The 7,631-nt window shown below is 57.8% G+C and overlaps 1 long non-coding RNA gene across 1 annotated transcript; it reads right to left on the bottom strand.

Annotated features, from left to right (window-relative positions):
• Positions 1–2,095: 2,095 nt before the first annotated feature.
• LOC139044466 (uncharacterized) lies at positions 2,096–6,187 on the bottom strand. Its single transcript, XR_011501420.1, has 3 exons — positions 5,827–6,187; positions 3,528–3,928; positions 2,096–2,212 (listed from the first exon to the last, which is right to left on the bottom strand). It is a non-coding gene; the product is annotated as an uncharacterized lncRNA (long non-coding RNA).
• Between the last annotated feature and the right edge of the window lie 1,444 nt (positions 6,188–7,631).

Raw genomic sequence — 7,631 nt, 5'->3', positions numbered from 1 at the left:
GGAAGGGCGGATGGATGGCTTTTCCCGTGCTACCGAGTCCCTCTCCCCTTTTCCCCAAAGCGTGAGGGGCGGTCGAGAGGATCGTCTCTGATGACAAAAGTCAGAGGCACCCCGGGTCAGACACCGTGCGAGGCGTTGGTGTGTTCTCGAGAGGAGAACACGTCCCCGTCAGCGTTTCCTGTCGTTCTCGTTCCGAAAGGATTCACGCGCCACCCCGTCTCCCTCAAGGTCTTAGGGCTGTCGTGCTCCGCAGCCGTCACGTGTCGTGGATCCTGGGCACCACCACGCCACCCCGCCCCCCCCCCCCGCCATAGCTGTCGATCGCTATGTGGCACGCCTACGTTTGCCCAAAAGAGCAGTCCGATGGACAGCGTGGTGCTTTTCCCAGCAGGCAGGCAGGTGAGAGTCACCCCTCTAGAAGGTTTCCAAGCCCCGTTCCATTCTCAGAGGCAGCTCCTTTGGCCATCAAGGAGGCAGGCGATGGGGGTGGGGGTGGGGATGGGGATGGGGCAGGGGCCTCTGTCCCTCTGTCGCGGTAGAAATGATTGGGAAAGGAGGGACGATGGGCGTAGGTCGACCATCCTGGGCGGTGGTGCTTTGGGAGCTTTTTCTAGAAGAAGGAGCGAACGGCGTTCCCTGGGAAGGGAGGAAACCAGAGGAGGTCCCCCTCAGACCGACCTGGCACGAGAAGGACACACACTCTCTCTCTCTCTCTCTCTCTCTCTCTCTCTCTCTCTCTCCCTTTTCTTCCTGACTTGAAATCAGGAGACAAAACTCCCCTGCCAAAGGGGCCCTCCCAAAACGGGGAGTGAGGAAGACCTCCTTCTCTTCACGGCTGAAGTTCTCCCTGCCTTTCCTGGACGGGAAGGATAGCACCTACGCCCGCTGCCGTCGGTGACTTTTAGTCCCCCTGGAGAGGAAGAAATTCTTTCCCGTGGCCGAACCCTGGCGGTTCGTTCGTGCTGCAGAGGACGTGACCCTCTCTGACACACCCAGGAACCTCCTCGCTCCGGGTCGAGGAGAGGGAGTTCTGTTCTGTGGTTTAGAATGGTGCTTAAAAAGGGATGTCGCTTACAAAGGGTCCTCGTCCCCCTTCCTAAACCTAAACGGACGGCTCGGCTCGGAGGCGTGAGATACGTTTCGCATCCTCCTCGTCGTCTTCACTCAAAGTTTTATTGGAGTTTGGAAGATTTTATTTTTTGTCTTTCCTTTTTCTCCCCAAAGCCCCCCGGTACGTAGTTGTGTGTTCTTCGCGGTGGGTCCTTCTAGCGGTGGTATGTGGGACGCCGCCTCAGCGTGGTTTGATGAGCAGTGCCGTGTCCGCGCCCGGGATCCGAACGAACCGATGAAACACTGGGCTGCCTGCAGCGGAGCGCGCGAACTTAACCACTCGGCCACGGGGCCAGCCCCTTACTGGATTTTCAAAACAACTCCGGGGGCCGGCCCGGTGGCGCGGCGGTGAAGTTCGCACGTTCTGCTCCGCCGGCCCCGGGTTCGCCGGTCCGGATCCCGGGCGCAGGACCCGGCACCGCTTGGCGAGCCACGCTGTGGCAGGCGTCCCACCTGGAAAGTAGAGGGGGATGGGCACGGATGTCAGCTCAGGGCCAGTCTTCCTCGGCCGACAGAGGAGGATTGGTGGCAGATGTTCGCTCAGGGCTCATCTTCCTCAAAAATAAAATAATAAATCGATTCGATAAAATGTCAAATAACACAACCGCGGGATCACGCTTAGAGTCACCCTTGGCCCGATGATGCCACTCCCCACCCCCCCCACCCCCCTGCCCCCCACCATTTGGAGGTGCCGTCAGTGGGATTCGTTCCTGTTTGTCCATCTTTCTTCCTCTTTTTTTTTTTTTTTTTTAAAGACTGGCACCCGAGCTCATTGCCAATCTTTTCTTTTCTTTTTATTCCTCCTCCTTCTTCTTCTTCTCCCCAGAGCACCCCAGTACCTAGTTCTATATTCTCTTTGAGGGTCCCTCTGGTTCTGCCGTGTGGGACGCCACCTCAGCGTGGTTTGATGAGCGGTGCCGTGTCCGAGCCCAGGATCCGAACCTTCCAAGCCCCGGGCCGCTGAAGCGGAGCGTGCAAACTCAACCGCTCGGCCACGGGGTCAGCCCCTCCCTTCCTTCCTTCCTTCCTTCCTTCCTTCCTTCCTTCCTTCCTTCCTTCCTAAGGAGGAGGAGGCAGGCACTGTGTGAAGTCGCCAGTGAGTCTGTGGAAAGAGACGGAGGATTTCCCATGGGAAGCCGGGGCGGGGGACACGGACCGATGTCGTGCGAACTTGAAGGTGAAAGATCAAAAAACCCACACACGCCTAGAGCGGCGGGTTGCCCGTTAGGAGTTTGCTTGCCGGGCCCATAACGCAGGGCTCATCGATGAGCCAAACCGTCCGTGATCCTCAAGCAGTCTAGTAGGGTTAGAGAAAGGAGGGGGGCACTCTTTCTGCCCCAGATGAGGCGAGTTTCTCAGACAGCCACCCTGCCCCAACATCTTCCCTCCCTGCCTCCCGGCCCTTGGTGGACTGCGGCCTAAGGGTGGGGGAATTGAAGAAAGCCGTTCAATGGAAAAAAGCCCGAGGCCATGGGAGAGAGCTTCCTGCACTTGAATGAAGCCCTGACGCCAGGCCCATCGGAATGAATGGGCCTGACCTCCCCTCCCCCCTCCCCCCTCCCCCCTCCCAGGCTGGCGACTCGGCAGTGGAAGGCTAGGGGTTTCTTCCGAAATGGTGAACCGGCCCCCTTGTCCACAGGAAAACCACACACGGGTACAGCCTAGGCCGGATCTCAGGGTACAGCCTAGGCCGGATCTCAGGCCAAGTCGTCAGGGTGGCAAGATGATGGCGGATGAGAGGAAACTTGTTCTGGGACCGCACCGCCCCCCCCCCCCCATCGCCTCTCTGGCTGAGAAGAGGGCTGGGGAGCGGTGAGGGTCAGGGGGAGAGTGGGGGCGGGGCCGGGACAGGGACCACCGGGCAGTAGGACGGGAGTAGCCCTGAGGCCTGCCTGCCTGCTTCCTTCCCTGCCGGCGCAGGGCTGAGAGAGGCACGGGGCACGCTGGCTCCTGCCCCTTCACTCATTCGGGAAGCCTCCTGTTGTTGCTCCTGAGGTGCCGGCTGCGGTGACAGACAGAGCAAAACTCCTCTCTCTGTCTATTTCTTCAAAGGCCCGAGTCTGAGCTACGACAGATTCCCCTGTGGCTCAACCCGCAACCTCCCATCCTGCCAGACCAGACCCCTTGTCTAAAAACCTCCACTGGAGGAGCTCTTCCACCTGACTCGGAAAGGAAACACCAGCCCCGCCTCAGCCTCACACCCACCACCACCACCACCACCCGCCCCCCCCCCCGCCCCACTCTCCTCCGGACCCAGATACCTAACAGAGGGAACAAAAATCCAAAAATCCTGCTGCTCTCCTTCTACCACCTCCACTTCAGAAGAGTCAGTCTCCCCCGAACACCTCAGACTCTGTGACTTCCCGCGGCCTCCCTTTCCCCGTCCCCATTCTCTCCCCGGACGGGCCCCATCTTACACTTGAACGACAGCTCCACCGCTCGGGGCAGCTGGACACGATGTCCCAAAGTGGCCCGGACGGTAGCCTGGTCGATTCCAAAGGACCCACGCACGCAGTCGGCCATAAACGTGGTGTGGAGATCGTGGACGTTTGCGGGCCTCTGATGAAATCGCTGCTCCGGGGACCCCGGCGTCTAGGACCCGTCTTCTCCGTGTTCTTCACACCGTTGCTCCTGGGCCGGTTATTCTCTTCCCTCTCACTGACCTTAACGTTTTGTCTCTGCCATTGAATTTTGACTGTGCGAATGTGACTTGCCGCTGTAGGGCTGCGTGGATCTCTCAGGCATCCTGCTGTGCCGTGCGGGGGGGGGGGGGGGAATCCTTGGTGGGTGGGTCGATAGACGTCCCTTTGGTTGTGCCCTGGAGGGGAGAGACAGAGGGGACGACTCAATCCACCACGAACGCTGATGTCGCTCCGATAAACCTGTAGCGGTGATTCTAGTTTATGGCCCGTGTCCTGAAAATAACTTCCCGAAGGGCCAGCCCGGCGGCACAGCGGTTAAGTTCGCACGTTCCGTTTTGTCAGCCAGGGGTTCGCAGGTTCGGATCCAGGGTGCGGACGTGGCGCCGCTTGGCGAGCCACGCTGTGGTCAGCGTCCCGCCTATCAAGGGGAGGGGGATGGGCACGGATGTTAGCTCGGGATCACTCTCCCGGGGCAAAAAGAGGAGAATTGGCAGCAGGTGTCAGCTCGGGGCTCGTCTTCCTCGAAAAATAAATTAATTAAATTAATAAAAACAACTTCCCAAACCTCTCTGATAACTTGAAGCTTTGAAGTTTTGCGAGGTGAAATCAGGTGATAAAAAAGTCCACGGACAGGGGCGGCCCCGTGGCCGAGTGGTTAAGTTCACAAGCTCCCCTTCGGCGGCCCAGGGTTTTGCCGGTTCAGATCCCGGGCACGGCACGGACACGGCACCGCTCGTCGGGCCGTGTGGAGGCGGCGTCCCACATGCCACAACTGGAAGGGCCCTCAACTAAGATAGACAACTATGTCATGGGGGGGATTGGGGGAGAAAAATCGGGAGGGGGGGAAAAAAAAACAAAAACGGAAGATTGGCAACAGGCGTTAGCTCTGTGAGGGCCGATCTTCCTCACCCAAAAACTAAAGTGAGATGAAATCAAATAAAGCGAAGGAAAAGCTAAACCTATGAAATCCCATGTTTCTAAAAGTGGCCAAGTGTTTAGACATTGGCCAAGCGACGGAATGCTCATGGGAAGGACAGTTCCTAATTGCTGGCTTCTTAGTTTTCACCAAAATTAAGGTTCGTGAGGGTTAAAAAATCTACTTAACAAATGCGATGAAAGCCACTAGGCCGGCCCGGTGGCGCGCTGGTTAAGTGTGCCTGTTCCGCTTCGCCGGCCCGGGGTTCGCCAGTTCGGATCCCGGGGGTGCACGTGGCACCGCTGGGCGAGCCACGTGGTGGTAGGCGTCCCACATATGAAATAGAGGAAGATGGGCACGGAGGTGAGCTCAGGGCCAGCCTTCCTCGGCAAAAAGAGGAGGATTGGCAGCAGTTAGCTCAGGGCTCATCGTCCTCAAAACAAAACAAAACAAAACAAAAAGCCACTAAAAGTGAATATGGGAAACATCTTTGTGTTCAAGGAAAGTGAGATGGCTGCCTTCAGGCAAGAGGGCCTAAAAAGTAAAGATCGTTTTGTCTGTGAAAAGGTGATCAAAGTTTCACGGGGAAAATAATCTGAGAAAAAGGCCTGTTCGTGGTCAAGTGGCCTAAAATTGGAACGAGTGGACAGATAGAAATGGCGAGCGATAGGATCTATGGGAGTCTATGAGGAAGCCATTGGGTGTCGGCCTAATTCGGCCTGACAGTGTTTTTCGAAAAGGGCCTGACGTGGCCGTCGAGCACGCATCGCATCGTAGATCCGCTTTACACATTTCCTACGGCAAGAACCAATGCCCTTAAGGGAAAGGAGCAGCTTCCCCGTGCTCGGGCCTTTCCTTAAGGAGAGGCATCTTTCCTTAGGCTAGGAGCGGATGGTTGCGCTCACCTTTGACCATCCGGCTCCCCTGTGACCACCCAGGCCCAGACAACAGACCTGCCACCCAGCAGTGTCTGTCGATCGCTGTGCCGACAGAGCAGTCTCGCGACTATCATCCAAGGGACCTTTCGATCCTATGTGAAACGTCCTCTCTGGGGGTCTAGAAGCACTCTGTACACCCCACTTCCCGGGCACCCTCTCTTCCTTCGGGAAGAAAGGCCCCGGGCCACAGTCCTCACATTTCAGCTCAGAATAAACGCACCCCGATTTTCACGGATAGATTGGTTCCGGATTATTTCCGTCGACAGAATGGAATCAAGTCAATGAGTTTCAAGATCGGAGGGAAGCTGATGCAAAATCAGAATTTGTTTTTCTCACTCCCGAAAGGATACTTTTCTCTAACTTCTAGTCTCCTCCTGATAAAGACATTGGAAAATGTTTCTCTTGACCTCTGAGGGAATCGACACCAAAGACAGAGATCCTCCATTTTGTCAGAATGATTTCCTAGGCCTCCAATGGAGGAGGCCTCCCTCGGACGGGAGCTCAGCTTTTGTTTTGCAACAGTTTTCCTCTCTCTGCTTGCCTTTAACATCTCCTTTCCCGTTCTTCTTTTTTGGAAGGGAAATACGTGCACCGCTGGGGAAAAAAAAAAAAAAAGAATTTTCTAAATGACCAAAGAAGATCTACGACTGTTGTTATTTTGGTTTCACGGAGCAGTTCCACGTCCACATTTACTCCATTTTAAACACCCACACACACTCACAGCACGGCGCTGTGAGGATGTCCCGGGGAACTCGATTTGTGGAGGGAATGGCTGTGAGGTCTCTGCCCCCCAACCCCCACCATTTGGGTGCTTCTGCTTGTTGATGAGGACGGGAAGCCCTGCTGAAATCCATATTCTTATCACCACACGTGCATCTGCACCCATGCTCCCCCCCGTGTGTCGTCTTTGGGCTTTGCTGTGGCCCCGTGCGGAGGGAGACCTGTTTTGTGTTGTAAACTTTTCCGCGGCCAAGCGGCTCGGTCCTTTCCTCTACGACTTGTGGGCTCTGTCTGTCCGTCTGCCTTAGAGAGACCCTCTGGGCCGGAAGTGACAGGCTGCACACAATTCCTGACAGACTGCGGACAATTCCTCCGTCGTCACGGTCCTTCTCTGATGACGTGCATGGTTTCGGTTTGACAGCGACCCCCACCCCCCACCCCGCCGTGATTTTCTAAGTCCTCCCGGGAGCCCGGGAAGTGCTCGGGCCGCTCCGGGAAGCGGGGGCCGGCAGCCCCGGCCTGCCCCGTGGCATCTCCGGGGACTTTTCCACCTCTGTCCGCGTCAGCCAGCCGGCAGCCCCGCGCCCGGCCCGGCCCAGAAGTCACGTGGGGAGTCTGTCCCCTTCCTGGCAAGCCCACCCACCCCACCCCCCTCCCCGCCGATTTTCCAACACCTCCTTCTGCGCCCAGGGTTGCCCTGTGCTGCCTGGGAGCTCCGAGGTGGACACCCTGGGGCCTCACGTGGTGACCTCCCGGCCGCCCCAAGCGGGCCCAGAGAGAAAGAGAGAGAGAGAGAGACAGAGAGAGACAGAGACAGAGACAGAGACAGAGAGAGACAGAGACAGAGACAGAGACAGAGACAGAGACAGAGAGAGACCTGACCCGGCGGTGGGCTCAGGCTGTGCACTCTCGCTGGCTGGTGACCCGGTTCCCTCCCGCTGACCCCTCCGCGCCGGTCGTTGGGCGCCATCTGGCGGCCGCTTTTACAGAGTGGCCCTCCTCCGGAGCCCCGGCGACATGAGCAAGGGATGGGACTCGCAGGACGTCTGTGTGGTTTCCAGTGTGGGGCTGTGTGGAACAGAGCTGCTAAGAACATTCATGCCCCGGATTCTGTGTGAATGAACAGGAACGTGGCCGCAGCCCCCACCCCGCCCCCCGCCCCAGCCCCCGGGAGTGGTGGGAGTGGTGCCCTCCAGACCACCCTCGGGTTGGATGCCTCCCTCCCTGGAAGGACTCACGGGACTCCACAAAAGCTGACTTCCTGGAGGTCCAGCGGAGACCCCCAAGGCCCAAGGCCCCCCCCCC

This window comes from Equus asinus, unplaced genomic scaffold (genome assembly GCF_041296235.1).
Source record: "Equus asinus isolate D_3611 breed Donkey unplaced genomic scaffold, EquAss-T2T_v2 contig_814, whole genome shotgun sequence".
Taxonomy (NCBI): Eukaryota; Metazoa; Chordata; class Mammalia; order Perissodactyla; family Equidae; genus Equus; species Equus asinus.
Note: the sequence above shows the minus strand (reverse complement) of the source record. Positions and strands in the feature narration are given on the sequence as shown.